Raw genomic sequence first — 18,892 nt, 5'->3', positions numbered from 1 at the left:
GCGAAGTTTAAACAGTTAATTTACCATATCCCAGGGCTTACAATGATAAGTCTAGTACCATAGTACGGTTGCTACAGTACAACGTAAGGAGACTCCAAACGCATTTAATTTCTGAAACTTGCACCCAATAATGTATTGGTTGCGGTAGCCAAGGTACACAGCGCTGTGGGTGGCAGATGGTGCAAGCAGGTTCAGTGTCTCCCGCGGCTCAGTAGGCTCGCGGCGCGCGGCACAAGCTCTGTACTGTACATCGTCAATACATAGCGGCACGCAACAATCTCGCGATCTATACTAGAGTATATGTAAATAAATATCATTTAATTCGTCAACTCACTGTGTCCTGACCCTTATTGTAATATATGTACTGCAAATATATTATATCTGTGTTACGTATAAACAGAGTTAATGTACTGTGTTGACTTACATGGATGTTAGTTAATAATATTGTAATACTTCGACCTGCCTGCCCAAATGAGCCAACTCAGTAGCAGTGCATTCTAGGTAAGTGTTGAAATAACTATCTTTCAGTCCTGTTCGTCTACTGTATACAAGTATTTGTTAAATTTAAAGAAACGAACCATTTTTATTGTAATTTTTGGAAAGTGTCACTAGATTGTTCAATCGCGTAGAAAATAATACACACACAAGTACAAATAGTTGAATACTGGAACAATGAGCCAAATGAGACCGATGAACTGGTAAATTTATCCCTAATAGAAGACAAACGTAATTTAATTGGGTATGCCAACTGGCGTACTGCCACGCTTTTTATTTTGATTTATTGTTGATGGAGTAATGATAACGCAATATCTTGGACGTTTTAGAACACTCGCTAAGTTTTTCTGATTTAATTATCCTTTTGAAATTGCTGAATGAAATAAGAAACTTACAATTTTATTACGGTTTAGATTTATAGTTAAGTGCTATTTCACGATTCCAACAAGGATGTGTATACTATTGGCTTACTTTATGATACAATAAAGTGCCAAAACACCAATAAAGTCTAAACTTTACACAACAAATCGTAATATCTTTCATGAATGGTTTTAGAATGATTTTTAAGGATTTCACGTTTTAGAATGAAATATTCTTTGCTTATTAAAAATGGTTACAAACTTTTATTAATCAAAATAATAACCTCGGCATTGATTTCAGTCTTTAAATTGGTTCCAGGTTAAAGGTTTTTTCAAAATCCAAACTGAAAATAAGTTGTTAAAACTTCAGTAGTTTAAATTGTTTTTATTACTCCTATTTTACGTAGCACCTAATAGAAACTTGGACCTATAACAGAAGCATTTTTATGTATGTATGTAATTTTCAATAAATAGAATCAGACTGTTTTTGTGTTTTGGTTTTAACTTTGCAACTATATGAAAACTATGAAAAATCAAGTATTCTTCATAACATTGTAAAGAGGGTTAGGTCATTTCATCTAACTAACCAATATTTATATACTTTTTAGTAAGTTTAATTACTTTAAAATAGAAAAAATATCTTTGGTAACAATAACCTATGGACTTATAAGGAAGAAGATATTTTAATACGTGTTTCATCTATTTATCGGTGTGTTTAAAACTGTTTAATTCTATTTAAAATAAAAAAATATAGCATTATTATAAAGATCTGGATACTTTATAAATGATTTATAATATTTTGTTTCACCCCACTTCTGGTAGTAGCCGTAAACTTTAGTTTCAGAGCAGGAAGGATTTCTGCAAAATGAAATAAAATAATATACGAGTTAAAACCTGGCTACGTTTACTCTGAGCTTTGAGAACAGGTTCAGGTGGCAGATGTAACTAGTAAATATGCTCAGCCATGCAAGAAGTATAATATTGTAGTATTGTACCATAAAAATCATTTATGTCCACTTTGGCCTTGGATTGCCTCGTGGCATAAGGAAACTGAGGTGTTTTAAGACTATTTGTGGTAAATAACGTCAATATTTCACAATATTTAGATTTCTGTGTTTCTAACTATTATCCTCACAAAAAAGCAACAGAAATTATGGAATCGTAGTAAATTGTAATAACATAATAGACCTGTAAATCATTAAGTAAGGTAAGGATTCTGTATTTTTTATACTTATTCTCCTGTTTGTCAATCGGAATGGAGTAGGATATGAAACTAAATCAATATTTTCAGAATAACAGTATCATAGTATTTTTCTCCCAGGGAGGTTTACTTCTGGCTGGTTTAAACTTTCCAGTTGTACCTACACAGTGTACGATGACTAACTTAACTATGGGTAGCCCTGTATATGTCCAGGAGCGGCACATCACTAACCGCAAATGTCGACATATTGGAATGGAAGGGTGGATCCATATGTCTATTCTACTGCAAGGAATGACTGTTGGAGTTAACAAAGTGTTTACCTGGACATAACGGCGTGCCATCCCTGGTGGATTTGGCATAGATAGACTGATACAGAGCTGGCCTCCCCCTTCTTCCAAAGGTGATATAACTGTGATTAATGACAAAAATCCTTCGTTGTGGATTTTAACGAGAGGGGCTCCTCCAATCTTAACCATCTAAAAATTCTGTAACTCTGGTAGCAGCACAATGGTCTTTTTAGTACTAGGTGAAATATTAAAGCTTGTTATCATAACAGAACAAAAACACTGTATTTGTGGAGTATTTTTGTAATACTTTAATGATCTGTGGTATTAGCTAGAAACTTGAGCACTCTCTCATATTTACTCACAGAAAGCGTTTCTTTTTCTGTTACCTATCTTCTATATTTATGTCTCCTTATAGTTATGCAGTTTTCTAAAAATACAACCAACTGTATGATTTGTACTGTTAAAGTTAGTTATATCTCATGTTATGTTCTATTTGAAATTGAAAAAAACTAGTTTTAAACGAAACAGGTAGTATTAACAGTTTACACCCCGTGCTACTCAAATAAGAAATGTAAGGTACAATTTTCATGCATTTATATACATTTTTGTATGGTAAATTCAGCCAGTCCTCCGTTGGAAGGGAATTTGAGTTGGTTGAATATACGTTTGATATAGGCTAATATTGATTTTGAAGTAATAGAGAATAGTGATTTTGTGTAGTATTCCGTAACACATTAAGATTCATTTGTTAAGTTAAATAGTTCAAATATAAATATATTCATATGTTTAAAATAGGTTTAAGAATATAAGTGTATGGTGACATTGACACTTTTAACACTATGACGTATACATGGATATTTCAAGCTACAGAAAAGTCAAAAACACACTTATGTTCGAGCAGATGACGTATTATGACAGAACATTAGAGTGTGATTTATGTAAGAACATTTCAATGTTCCATGAACTTCCAATAATTAATATAGAGCAAAAATGAATTTGGTAAAAGAAATCACGATTAAAAAAGGGTTTTTATCCAGTATTTTAATATGTGTATAAACAATGTGGTTTATGAAATGTTTATAAATGGATACAATAAACAACAGTGGTAAAATATGACATCATTATTGGTTTTCTCCGATAATAATATATGGTTATGTAACTAATTTTCAATACAATAATACTTTAATTACTAGATTATATTTAAATTTACCTTCACGTTGTTTACACATTTAGGGCTCCTTGACTCTTTGTTTTAGAACTCATAACTTTAAGTTTAATATTTATGAGCCTTTTACTTATGTAAATTTGTATTATGCGTGTTATATATATTATATAACGTTAGCAAACGTGATAGTCGGGTTTTATATGATTGGCTAACATATGTGCATACATCATATTGTATCCATATAATACGCTTGAGTCTTAGGTTTATTGTGGAATATTATGATAAAGAAATAGATCCAACAAAAATGCTAATATTTGTGTTTTAGTTAAACGATTTCGTTACAGAAAAAGTATTTGAAGGATTTGTATTATTAGTATAAAATATGTATTAAAATGAATAGTTATATACTTCAAAATGCATACTTCCCGACGCTGCAAAATATACCAAACATACAAACAGGAACATAAAGTGAATTTATTACTACTGTAATTTATACCACTAAATTATGGTTATCAAACAACTATAAGGCGGAAAGTACCAAAAGTATGCGAAGAAGTTTAGAAAATTAATTTGGTTTTCTGTTAACAGCTTGAGAACAATATGTGCGCTTCTATTATGACTATTACAGAAGCCAGTATACTAGGAAGCACAACCACCCCCTTGCTTGCAGCTCATTATTCATCGTCAAGTCAACAAGCTGAAAGCCGACTCTTTCATCGCCGACAATACACTTTTTCAAAGGAGACTCTGATACTGAGAATGGCGTTTTCTGAAATAAACACTATACATACGTTGTAAAAAACATGACACCCCTTACCAGGCTGGTAACATAAAAATACAGTTTTCTGTTTTTTTGTATGTAATCTCATGACTCTCATATACTATTTTTTGCCTGTAAACAATTTTCATTGTTTTGGAAAAGTATTTATAATTGTATTACTTGTATAATTTATTAAAACTTAAACTTTGAACGTTATACACAAATAATGTTTCTATTGTAATGCATTAAAAACATTTACTTCTCATATATCTGACATTCAATTACTAATTTATTGTTGTACTGAATGAAAATAACTTATCGGTTTAGACAGGAAGATATTCCCAAGTCCTCAACTAAATTATAATCATAAAGGCAGTACAATAATGTATAGTTATTAAACATTTCAGAACAAGCGTTTGTTAAATGTTATTTCAAATAGAAGATGACTAAAATTAGTGTCTTTATAGTTTGTATGCAGTATATAAAAAACACTTTTGCTACTTACTGGTCCGGAAAGTGTTTACGGTGTTCGTCTCTACTCGCATGGGAGCTATCATGCTTTACTAGGCAATCATCTTTTTCTCAGCCTTTTAACGTAATATCATTTCATAACAGTGCTCAAACAATAGATATTTTGTGATATTGCCATTTTGCAGTAAATAAAATGCCAGAATATTGTAAAGTAAAAAGTTAAGCTTTAATAGTTCAAAAAGAAATTCAAAATGTTTATGTGCACATACTTCAGTTGCATACTTCTTAAGTTTAACATACTAATGTCTTCATTTAAACTGCATAATTATATTATTTTTTTAGAAAAAAATACTACTAAAATCTGTTAGCAAAATCTTCAAGCACATTTATAATAGGAGAGGCCTTTTCCTTTTTAGGTCTTATTCCGGTCAACCTAATAGGCCTCTGGCCTGTGCGAGGATTTTTTCAAAAAGAATAATTGCAGAGTTGTTTATAGCACAAGGTACTGATTTAATTTATTGATAACAAGTGCTACAGTCACATACACGATTTGAACTTTATCAATTTTTAACTCAGATCCAAAGTCCGACGTCGTAGACCTCTTGGCCACCCCCCTCCGAAACACAGTTGTACAATTATAGTGATTCATTATTTATTAATCATTAGTTGTATGTCTTATTTACTTATATTTTGTTACACTAACAAGCAATACTTTAAATAATGCAGGGATCGGCTGAAACGGAAACCCCCCGGTAATGTGACTTTTAAAAATTTAAACAATAACGTATTTTGTCATAGTTAAAAACTTAGTAGAGTCACGTAGTTTAACGCTTAACTTTGAGAATAAGACAAAACATTCACTATAAGACCCCGTTTATGTACGGCGGCGCGGCGGCGCTCGCAATGCGGCGTTTTCTAGACATATTGAGTTTAAGTGAGACTGTTTATACACACCCCACGTGTCGCCGACTGTATGGAACAGCCGCTGTACATTGCGACTCGCGTCTTCCTTCAGATACGTTCGTCCATGTAGAACCTCTTATTAAAACGATTTTTTATGGCTTTTCGTGTATCTTTCATACAAGGTTTAGAATAAATTACTGTTTTAATGGCAATTGATAGTCGTCCCATTGCCATTTGTGATTTGTGAATATAAGAAAATCCAGAAACACTATGCAACAGACTTAAGCTATTCGAGAAAGTGTGCATTCTATATCAATAAATAAATACAATGTTTCATATAGTTTTAAACTTATTTCATCAAAATATTTTAGTGGTCAAAAAAGCTTTATCAAAGCTTTATACATTTTAAGTCTCACGTTGTAAAGCTCTTTATAGAATTGGAATTCAGTGTTAGCTTGAATAATATTCGCCACTGGCACAATTATTGGTGCAAAAATTTACGGAGCTCCGATGTTTTTCCCAGATAATATTTTCTTATAGTTTTCATTATATATAAATTAATAACTACATATATCTTACAACTAAAGACTGAAAGTCGACTTTTTACGAGTCTGCGTTTGGTGAGCTGATATAAAATTTATCTACAAGGCTGCCAATTACTCTATCGATTTTATAAAAACTATGTTGTGTTCTAATACAGTATAATGCAAACTGGATCTCAGATCCAGGACTATATCCACTTGTGACTACGATGAAGTATAGTGACATTAACACACTCTGAGTTGATTAAACACTCTTTGTCCCGCTTTAATTTAAGTATGAGATATATTTTATGATTCGATAAAAAGGTATATTTCTTATTAAAATATTAACACTGATAACGCCATTTGCTCGCTATATAACAGAGCAAATCAAAATAAGTAGTTTGGTTGTTTTATACCTTTTAAAGTCGAACAAATACCTCACCAATTCTAATTCCTTTCCCTGGATAACTACTTTTAAAGAGTACACTTAAAAAGCTACTATAAGATCAAGAAAACTGATCGAAATATTTTGAAGAGAGACAAACATTCGAGTAAAGTTCATAAATCAATTCATATCGCCGTTATCATATCAATACAGAGAAAAAAGAGATTGGATATCCGACTAACAAGCAGGAGACGATTCGCTTCTGTGATCCGACAATCAGTGTCAAAAATCGTGAGACTTGGCGACCTCAGAACCAGGTCAGTGAGGCTGAGACATGTGACCAGCGCCTACGATTGTGTGCGCAACTCTCGCGTTGGGAGGGCGCCAGCACAGTGTCAGCTGTTCTCGCCGCCGAGCGCCATCCGAATATTGTGACCCAATTCTTCTATTCTTTCTTGTTTTCATTAATAGATATAAAAACTAGAATATTGCATCCACGAAAGAAACATGGCTTTAAAATTGTGCTATTCCTATTTTCTGGAATATATTTTTAGAGGCACGCCAGGAGTTAGATTGGATTCCGCGTTTTGTCACGTTTTTTATCGGTAGGCGCACTAGTAGGAGGTTATATAGCGATTATCAGAGAATCAAAGCATATGGTATCACGCCGGTTTTTACATATATAAATTATATACGTATTATATTACATATAAATTACATATACATATTATACATACATACATATATAAATGTTTTAATTGCCTATTGAAACATAAAGCTAGAAAATATCGATAGTCTGCTGAATTGATTCCCAGTTAGTGATTTTCACCGCCAGTGAATATGCTACCTTTTAGCTGTTAATCCCAAAATCAATAGAGTTCTTCCTTGGGGGCATACGGACATATAGACGGAGGGACGGGCAGAGATATGCATTGTGAGTAGGAATTGTCAGATCGATCAATCGGAATAAAAAATTTAACTATCACATATGACACAGTGCATTGGCATTCCATACGTACAGTTGAGTCAAGTTTAAAATATTGAAAGATGATTTAATAAATGTAAAGGTTTGCTTTGTTCACTTTTGCAGGAATTCAATTTAAACTAATAAATTAAGGATATTCTCCATATAGATGCATACATATACAAATATGACAGAAAGATAATGAAGTCAATCACGTTCACATATTGGAATTTTTGCTTATATTCACTATGGATGGATCCGATGACCCATCAAAACCCCACTTGTGGGACAACCCTCATTATTTAGAACGGTGTTTGATATTTATTGAGGAGAGAATGTTTACTAAACAAGGATATTGTGCGGATAAAGGATAAAGGATAAAGGAACAAGGATAAAGTGTACACCTGATGAGGTACGAGCTTTTTAGCTCTGAGACCGAAACAGATGGTACTTCTTGGTGTTGCTCAAGGCAACACACATTTACATTGGATGAAACGATCCGCCACTAGGGCGTTTTCTTACCTGATGTAAACCCCAAATTCATAGCACTTTGCTTCTTTCCCACAAACCTTCAAAATTTAGAATTTTAAATATAGAAAGTGAAGTGTTGAATACTTGCACCTAACTAGTGTAACACTCAAAATTTGTATTGGTATAAGGTGTTGCGGTAGGGTGTGTAGTTCTTAAATCCTCGGTGATATGAGGTCGTCTTCTCAATCAGACGTTCAAGATCGTTTGTACCATCAAACAGTTGCACGTTTAGGCTCTATTTCACAATTCGTGTCAGCATCTGCTTATCCGGCGATCGTGTGGGTTCCCATAGCCAAGATGGCTTTTACTGGTTGATTAGCTGCGATTAAAATCAGCGTGCCCCACGTCTTTAACCCGGTTGCGCGTAATAGTGATGGGGAATTATGACGCCATTACAGGTTATCATTTTATAAGGTTGAAAGGGATAAACCCTTTGCCAATTGTTTTAATTACATTTAGAATTCAAAACCAAAAACATCAACCTCTCCGAGTATTGATGTCGGCGCACGTTACGTTTCGTGTGTGTCCGAATCCGTTCCGGCGTGGCTTGCATGTTCTAAATTGATTGAGCCTGCGTCAATAAATTACAACCATTCCGTCTTTCAGGATGGAGGTGGTGCTTCTGTTGTTTCGACTTTGTTTTAGTCTCTTCAGTCGTAGATAGGTCCGAAGACCACTACAAGACAACATTATAGTGAAAAGAAGTGATGTCATGTCATTGATGATAATCACAATTCACTGGGCGGTACGAGGCGTTCGACTCACTTTTACATACTCCTTCTTTCTGGAGTGCCCTTTTTCAAAATTTAATGAGGACTGAACTTAAACCTCAAATGTATATAAATTTAAACTTGATTTTCTGATAAGTAGCTGAGGAGTTGCAGATTCCAGCAACTCTGCTACACAAGGTAACAGATTACAGTTACCTAGGGAGGTGGAGAGCAAGGCACAATATCCTTGTTTAGTAAACATTCTCTCCTCAATAAATATCAAACACCGTTCTAAATACAGACTCGGGTGTGCCCCCGTGAACTCAGAAATCAGTTTTTGTTCCAAAATTTCAAAATTACAAGTTTAACCGAATTAAAGTTTCAATTGATTTTAATTCGTTTTCGAAAATTTTATACTTCAGAATCTCTTCATCTGAAGTTAACCTTTAATTATTAAATCTGTCGTGTACTAAAGTGTACACCTGATGAGGTACGAGCTTTTTAGCTCTGAGACCGAAACAGATGGTACTTCTTGGTGTTTGCTCAAGGCAACACACAATTTACATTGGATGAAAACGATCCGCCACTAGGGCGTTCTTACCTGATGTAAACCCCAAATTCATAGCACTTTGCTTCTTTCCACAAACCTTCAAAATTTAGAATTTTAAATATAGAAGTGAAGTGTTGAATACTTGCACCTAACTAGTGTAAACACTCAAAATTTGTATTGGTATAAGGTGTTGCGGTAGGGTGTGTAGTTCTTAAATCCTCGGTGATATGAGGTCGTCTTCTCAATCAGAACGTTCAAGATCGTTTGTACCATCAAACAGTTGCACGTTTAGGCTCTATTTCACAATTCGTGTCAGCATCTGCTTATCCGGCGATCGTGTGGGTTCCCATAGCCAAGATGGCTTTTACTGGTTGATAGCTGCGATTAAAATCAGCGTGCCCCACGTCTTTAACCCGGTTGCGCGTAATAGTGATGGGGAATTATTGACGCCATTACAGGTTATCATTTTATAAGGTTGAAAGGGATAAACCCTTTGCCAATTGTTTTAATTACATTTAGAATTCAAAACCAAAACATCAACCTCTCCGAGTATTGATGTCGGCGCACGTTACGTTTCGTGTGTGTCCGAATCCGTTCCGGCGTGGCTTGCATGTTCTAAATTGATTGAGCCTGCGTCAATAAATTACAACCATTCCGTCTTTCAGGATGGAGGTGTGCTTCTGTTGTTTCGACTTTGTTTAGTCTCTTCAGTCGTAGATAGGTCCGAAGACCACTACAAGACAACATTATAGTGAAAAGAAAGTGATGTCATGTCATTGATGATAATCACAATTCACTGGGCGGTACGAGCGTTCGACTCGCTTTTACATACTCCTTCTTTCTGGAGTGCCCTTTTTTCAAAATTTAATGAGACTGAACTTAAACCTCAAATGTATATAAATTTAAACTTGATTTTCTGATAAGTAGCTGAGGAGTTGCAGATTCCAGCAAAACTCAGCTACACAAGGTAACAGATTACAGTTACCTAGGGAGGTGGAGAGCAAGGCACAATATCCTTGTTTAGTAACCCTCATTAAAAAAACCGAATAATTTGTAAGACAGCTTTATCTTTCGTTCATATGGTCAAGCAACGATTTTAAACGTGCAACGTTTAATACATTTCCTTACCATATGAATAACATCGCTCGTTGCTTCATAGGTGGGGTGAACTTTAATTTTAATTTCACTGGATGAATTTGTGACCTACTGTAGCTGTAAGGTTTTCCTTAATGTTTAGGCAAAAATAAATTTTTGTAATGTTAAGATATAAGTACTCCTGAAACACTGTCCCCTGAATCTGTTTATGTTTACTTCACTTAATCAGTTACGAACGCAACCCGAAAAGTGTACTCGGCCTACCGACCAGTACCTGAGAGCTTGATGTCAGATCCTTGATATAAAATGTGTTTTCAAATATTTTTTACTAAGAAATATGTCTTACTACGACCCATTAGTTGCTATGATATACTGAGGGATTAAGAAATATTGGATTCAGATGCCAGCATATATCTTCTCTGTGATTGGGGTTAGCTTTTCTTTACGTGTCTGGATTTACTGCTTACATTTGTTACAATCAAATTAATATTCGAAAAAGTCAAAAGTTATCTGAGTAAGAAAACTGGAGATTTGTCATTATTTTCTTTTACAATTAACAATAGCTCTCAAGAACAAAATAGATAAGAAGATTTTGATCAATTATCCATTTACATAGATTTATTGCAATCAATTGTTTTACAGTGACGTTTTAGACAGAGCTAGAATATACAGTGATCTAAGGATAAATCCACCAAGGCCGCAGGTTACTGCAGCTGGAATTTACAGTTTTTTATGCACATGTCCGAATGGGTATTTTTATCGCAGGGTCTCTTTGGTGAAAGGAAGATAATGCATTTTTTAACCCTAGTACTACATATTATTTGTCATGTGTATCAAGTTTATTTTTAAACTTTAAACAAATGTGAAATAAATGAAGTGTTGTCTTTCATATCTTGGCTACGGTTGTAAATACATAGGGGACAAAGTTCAAGAAACATCGGTCTGCCCAAAACAAGATACTAACGTTCTAAGTAAAAGTTCGCCTAATCGTTATTTCCGACAAAACGGCTTGTATAAAAAGTCAAACCTGAATCATCGCGTTTGAATTTCTTGAAATGTGTTTTTGTTAATACTTTAATACGTTAAAAAAAAATAAATATAAATTAACTAATATTAATTTTTTGGCCAATCTCGGACCCTTTTGTAGCGCAGCAATATCGAAGTGGGTGGTATGGTAAGAAGAAATGGATGGTAATGGTATAAACAATATTAATCTGGATGAATTAAAACAATTATATTTTAGAGTTGTTGATGTTAAAAAGTTATAAAAGTTATTAAAGTCAAAATTCAGTGCATCCAAATTAAAAAAAAAATACCTTAGTTAAGCAAGAATTGATGGAAGTGCAAAGGATAATATTATGATTGATCGAACAATTGATTTTTTCTTAACCATTAATTGAGCTCTTAGAGCCCACCTGTCACAAATAATAAGCATCCAAAAATGTATTGTAGAGCTACACTTGCAACATATTATTTTAACCATTACTAACTATTATAAAATTATATCGGCTATGAACTTCAATCAACTCTAGGTGCAAGTCTGTGCTGCTTAAGATTCTTGTGTACTTACAAATTTAAATAAATAAAGCAGTAAAATTCCTTGTGTCTTTTGGAATAAATTGCAACAATGTTGAAACTTGTTAGTGCACTAATACAAAATAAAGTGTAGTAAATAATATCCGCTATTACATATAAAACACGTAGTAATTAAATAAGCAATAAAACAGGTAAAATTAAATGCTCTATTTAGAGTGCATTATTACTCTGTAGGCTACGTATGTTTAGGAAAATTAATCCTAAATAAATAATATATTTATATTAGTATTTTGGATCGAACCATAAAATAAATGTATCTACTATTATTAAAAAATGTAGTGGTGCGTGTATGTGTGTGTTTACTCAATAACATAGAACATATTAACCAATAACATATTGGACCGATTATACTAAATTTTACACAGAAGTTCTTAGGGTATAATTTTAACTGTACATTTTAGCAAATATTAAATATACAGTGATTGGTCAATACTGCAATGCAAATATGATAGACATAGTTACTACCTAACTTTTAGCTATATTTTATCAATCGAGGAAATAGGGCAAAATCAACTATGGCACAAGAATACTAAGAATAGAATCGATTAAGATGGCCATAATTATTTTATTTTTGAAATGTTTTCTTAATTGTAGCAAGAAGGCAAACTCAAAATTGACGTCTGAAATATAGTTTACTGGAACCAGAAGTTCTCATACACACGCAAAGCCTATTACACTGCGGGCAAAGCCGTAAGTGTTAATATTTGATAATGTAAATAAATAAAATTACGAATTTATTTATTGATAAAAATAGTCAACATATTAGGACCACACAACCACATTTTCAGTACTAAGAGAGCCATAAAGGACTTTAAACATTACTTGAAAAACATTTATTTATCCTCGAAAGCAATAAATTCTCCTTTTTGAACACAAAGAAAGTGAAATGAGGACATTTCCGCTTTGTAGCTCACTTGAAAGAGTATCATAATTGTTTTATAAAAGCTAGGAAGGAATTATGACGTTGCTTGTTTTTAATATTTACCTCTAAAAATATTTATTGTAAATAAATATAAATAATTGTATCCATAAATTATTAAATGGCGGCACAGTGACCGAGCACTCTCTCCAGAGAAATTAGCTTTACATAGGTAACTAATAACAGTACGTTTAGTACAGACAAAATGAATGGCGAAATGTATATAAGAATTTAAACAAACTCTTAACCATTGCAGTGACTCAAACCCCAGTTCGGGCTTTGTCGTTTCCAACAATACGCATTCATGCTCTTCTACCTTTCAAGAAGGTAGAATTACAATATCTTTAGATCACAGTATTAACTGATCTAAGATGCCTTTTATCAATAAATTCATAATTCATTTGGTTTGCCGTACTCCCATTGTGTGACGTCCTCCTTTTTTGTGTGGATATCCTTATATAAGTGTTTTGTACTATCTATGTACAAAAGGTCTATTAAATTGAGAAATATATAAGCAGCATTATCCTGTTACTATTCGAGACTTCATGCAAACTTTCTTTTCCTGCAACAGCTTTCCAAGTCTATTCTTTACACACTTTTGTTTTTGCATTGCCCAGAAGTATTCGGGTGTCACGACATCCTCCAACTGATAGTAGAACAGCTCTTTCAGCTGATAACGATTATTTTATTGCCTCTACACCTACGTTAGAAGCCTGAAACTCTTTAACTAGAACTTTAATTTTTCCCGGCATTGCCAAGGTTGTTACTTTTCACGTAACCAGTCTCAAAAGCCTAGTTTGAAGCTTGGGTCCATCCACGTGTTCCATCAGCGCCCGAGGCTTTTTGTTTCTGAACAATATTTTTTTTGTTAGGTTGTAAACTTTAAGACCAATCCCTAACCTGTAGGCCCATTCGTTGTAATCTTAATCCGATGTCAGATCGAGCTTCCATTGGGTCTAGCCTACTCGAACAGTAGCAAGATATATTGCACTACACCGAAGTACTAGTGCAACTTTTATTCGTGTCTACACGTCCACCACTCCTTGGGGGAGTATAGTGATTACTTGACACAGACAATCAGCATGACAATTTAAACGAAACAGGAATAAAATTAAATATTTTAGAAGAATTGTACTGTTGGATTTATCTTGTTTGATCAGATACATCCGAAAACAATGAAGTTATTTGCAACTGCGTATTATACATTGTACTGAATATTGGACTGTAGCTTTTCCAGTTAACTATTGTAACTGTAATAAAGCATTTCTACACCATCTCTGTTTGTCAATAGTCGTAAAAAATTATCATAAAAGTCCTGAGTAACATGCAAAATTAGATATTAACAATTCGTCTTTAATCTCGTATACTTAAAGAACTATAATAATTTGATACTGTTATTTGCAAGCCATCAAAATATGAATTGGCTTATTCAATATTTACGTTTTGGGAGTACATAGGCTAATATATATGTGTGAGATGTATAGTATTTGCGTGCATGATCTTAGTTCTTCTGTTGCAACGTCATTACGTATACAGTACAAAATGATTTATTATAGGCCTATTCCTTCGGGGTATTGAACTTTTTACAGGAGATGTAACTACATATATTTGCATTTTATCCGCAAAATAACAATATAATTGGTGCCTCTAATGTATTTATTACAGTTAGTTTTTATTTCATTTACACGTTAAATGATTGAGTTTATTTTTAAATTACACACAAAGTAAATAAATTAATTTACAAAAATCAATTACTACAAAATTAATCTCCACATGGAATATCAGCCTAGAGTATCAGTCTGCACTAAGTGCACCAAAGTAATCACACTAAAAAATTTAGTCTCTAATAGCACAATGAGTTAACCTTACTAATAAAGTTTCATGAGCAAAAATCTAGAATTAAAACTACAAAGGATAAGATACAAGACTTGAGCACACACTTACATACAAAATACACAAAACCAATCACGCACACATGCACGTAACAAAACTCCCTCACTAACCTGCATTCCAAAGATTACCACATTGTGCCAGCGTGCCTAGTACAACAACTTACAATCACAAATTCGGACTGCTATCTAAAGAATTACAAAATAAAATAGCTAATCTTCGATAAATCAAAAGTACAGTACACTTAGGTGTAGATTGAGGTAAATTGGGTGTAGATACTGATGAAGCGCACTCACCCTATCAATACATCAGTCATGCTGTAATAATCAGCATTAAAAGTCACCAGTTTAGTCGCATAAAGATGGAATATCTTTCTGATAGTGATACTGTCACAATGAACTCGGATTCAAAGGGTAAATATGAGTTACAACTAACTTGATAGCTTTTTGACTTATTTACAAAAATTAAACTCGTATATTATAATATAGAGAAATATAAGGTCAGCAATAAATAATAATGTCAGATAACTATACAAAATGCCAAATAACCATATAACTACATGTATCACACAGTCAACTCTGCATCAATTAGGGACAATAAACCTAATCATGCACTTTGAACTTTCCATCTACTATGCTATAGTAATTAATGTTTAGTAACTAAGTTAGGTCAGGTGACAAGATTAGTTTGGGAACTTCTTTCAGTGTAGTCCAGTTTAAGCTTTATTAATAAAGTAACATAAACTTTGGAGACACTCATTTAGGATTCTAACAGGAATTGTAGACAAACAGCTGGAGGAAACATCGCCACTATATTTACGAAAGGCACTGTTTATGCTTCCTTATATTCTTGAAAATTTAGTATAAGAGAACCGGTATTTATATTTTGATATAGAAGAAATAAATATACATAGCATAGCATGGTTATTTTTGTAACAATAGGTCATATTTGTACTATACTTTATAGAAAAAAAATGTAGTAAAATGTTTTTACATAATTTATAACTATTATAGTCGTTAAAAGCTGAATACTTTGATACATAAACGTACAGGCTTCTTTTCGAAACTCCATATATAAATATATATATAGATAAACAGAGAGAGAGAGAGAGAGAGAGAGAGAGAGAGAGAGAGAGAGAGAGAGAGAGAGAGAGAGAGAGAGAGAGAGAGAGAGAGAGAGAGCGCTAAATAAATTGGCTTCAACAGCTAGATATACATTGAGATTAAGCATTAAATTTAAACTCCCAACATTCATTCAAGATGGTTTTAGAGATACAAAGTAAAGTTTTAAATTTAAAGCAATATTTATATCATTTTGATTCTTATTTAATTTTGTTGTTTAAGTATTAAAGGTTTTACTTCTTTAAATAAACAGAAAGATTAGTATTTCATTCTAAGTGTTGGATTTATTCTATAGTGAATACTTGAATTTACGTAAATGAGTGTACCTTTCTGGGCATGTCACACCAGTAAGAACTACACTCATAAACTAGTATATGTTGCCCCGTGGTTTAAAGAGATGTTGACAATTACCTGTTTATTTGGAAATTAGTTTACTAAATACTCTTATAGGATATTGTATGCGTATTTTACAATTTAATGTTATTTTCATGTTAGAATTTATTTCAACCCCGATTTTACCTTAAAGTTATGTATATCAGTAACTAACTTCTCTTTTATGAACCAAATTAAAATTTGATATTTTAATTCCGAATGATGAAATTTTGTGATGTCATATAGGTTTATTTCCAAAGTGTGCTCACAATTACATTGATGTATCTAAAGATTTGTATTAGTAGACAAACGTAACAAACGTGCAGTGTAACTTTCATCTTGGAATTGAATTATCAAAGTCAAACTATCGTTACCCACCAACGCCAGAGGAAGACACTGTGGGATAAGGAACCATGACGTAATGTGCCAGCAGTTGGCTCGTTCCTAAAACTTAATTATATCATTAAAACCTCTCTGTCAATGACAAAAAGGTGGAATTTTGTTATATAACATGTCTAATACCCCCAAGGAGGTTTCACTTACAACGTTACTCAAAATATGCCCCTTATTAAAAAAGAAAAATATCAGTGCAAAGTCTAATGTTAGCACTTATGACATGACCCAATGGATGTACGAAAGTGAAAAATACCGACTGCTAATATCTAAATACTGAGAAAATAAACGTATAAGTTTATGTTACCTTGGAAGATGATAGTTGGAGTGGAAGTGTCTACCTAATGCGAACTATTTTTTAAACCCTAATGTATAGGAGAAATATTTCTTGCCTACCGAAATAAGCGGGTAGAGCAGAGAATGTGTACCCTTCCTTTAGTGTAGCATGACTCAGATATAGTCCACGATCCCTCGTCAAGGTGACCAAGCAATCTCGGCAGGAGGTGAACGCCATTACCCATACTGAATACCCGTCCCTCAGGAAATCACGCAGAGGACCTCTTAGGCTTTAGTGCAGTAATGGTTTTCACAACTTCATATCCTACAAAATAAAAATGTTTAATGTCAAGTTGATTAATTCATCAATGACTCAATTTTAATAAATATTTATTCCAACAACGCAATAAAACACATATAAGTGTTCATATTGAATGTTACTGTAGAAGTTGATATTGGCATGGAATTGTGTGAAATCAGAGCAATTTGAAACAACGATGGTACTCACAACTGCGTATTGTTCATTGTACCCAATATTGCATTGCAGCTTTTCCATTTAACTATTGATACAGCAATAAGGCAATTCCTCGCCGTCGCAATTTGCCGCCGAACCAATCAACGCCAGTTAAATTAATCATAATCGTTGAATACTAGGAGACGTGATAGCATGAAACGCAGTAAGAATTGCATGAAATCCTCTAGTGCATATTCTACATAACAAGATGTCGTAGCTTACATTTACATAAGATAACTAAATAGTTTGATATTATAAAATACATAACATGGCCACATCTTACGGAACAGACGTTGCTCATGAAAAATCCATGGAAATCCCTTGTGCACCATCATCGAACTCGTCTTTGTAGATGTTGAAATGAAATTTCACGTCCATAGGTTACTTTTTCTTAGTATATCCTGCAGATAGACTGCCAAATAAACCTAAAGAAGGGCACGACAGAAATTTTAAGAAAAACTCAAATGATAAACTACAAAGATGGTTAATGTTTGCTTTTTTATAAAAGATGGTATAGCATGAGTAGTTATACTAAAATGATGACCATCAGTATTAGCAAAAATGCTCGAGATGTGACATAAGCCCACCCTTCCTCTGTATAAAAATAGATACATTTAAATATTTCTAATATAACTGAAAAATACTAGATCGGAATCACTACGTTTTGCTTGTTAATTTTTACATAATATTTTCGTTATTGCATTTACAATATTATGCTTTTACTGAACAGAATGAGACAAAACAATTAGTTACTTACGACCTCTCTGGTAACAATAACATGCTGAAAAATATTTGTTCAAAACACATCATTCTTAAACTAAACAAGGCAGGACTACGCCACACCATGTAACAGTCGTAGCTGAGGAATATTTCAAATCCATAGCTTGTTTCGTTCTCGAAATTTTCTGCTGGCAGATAGTATATTTGATTATAAGTTTCGAATTTATTAAATAGTGAATACTTGAACTTACGTAAATGGGTGTACCTTTCAGGTCACGTGACACCAGTAAGTACTAATATCCTAAACTAGTGTATGTTGCTCCGTGATTTAAAGAAAAGTTGACAATTACCTTTTTATTTAAAATTGAAATTTGTTTACAAAATATTAGTTTAGGATAGTGTACACGTATTCTACAATTTACTGATAGTTACTTGTTATAATTTATTAAAAAAAAACAAAACCATTCAAGGTTTTAACTGCAGATGAAATGTTTCTCGAGTTATCGTACAGTAGATAAATTCACACTTTATTATTAGCTAAGTTAGGTTTCATAGAGTTAAAATAATAAAAGTTCCGTTGGGCTAAGGAAGGTACTACGTACACTACAAGAGTGCGCTAATGTCAATTGTTATCACCGGCTTTTAACATTGACTTTCCACTGAACTGAACATATTGTTTACACATTTATCC

General features: G+C 33.2%; 1 long non-coding RNA gene across 1 annotated transcript in view; it reads left to right on the top strand.

Moving 5' to 3' along the window:
* The first annotated feature begins 214 nt into the window (after positions 1–214).
* Positions 215–18,892, top strand: part of LOC124360354 — a 188,694-nt gene continuing 170,016 nt past the window's right edge. Inside the window, exon 1 of the long non-coding RNA XR_006922239.1 lies at positions 215–501. This is a non-coding gene — a long non-coding RNA (uncharacterized LOC124360354). The remainder of the gene's footprint in view (positions 502–18,892) is intronic.

Source organism: Homalodisca vitripennis, chromosome 4, assembly GCF_021130785.1.
Source record: "Homalodisca vitripennis isolate AUS2020 chromosome 4, UT_GWSS_2.1, whole genome shotgun sequence".
Lineage (NCBI taxonomy): Eukaryota > Metazoa > Arthropoda > Insecta > Hemiptera > Cicadellidae > Homalodisca > Homalodisca vitripennis.
Note: the sequence above shows the minus strand (reverse complement) of the source record. Positions and strands in the feature narration are given on the sequence as shown.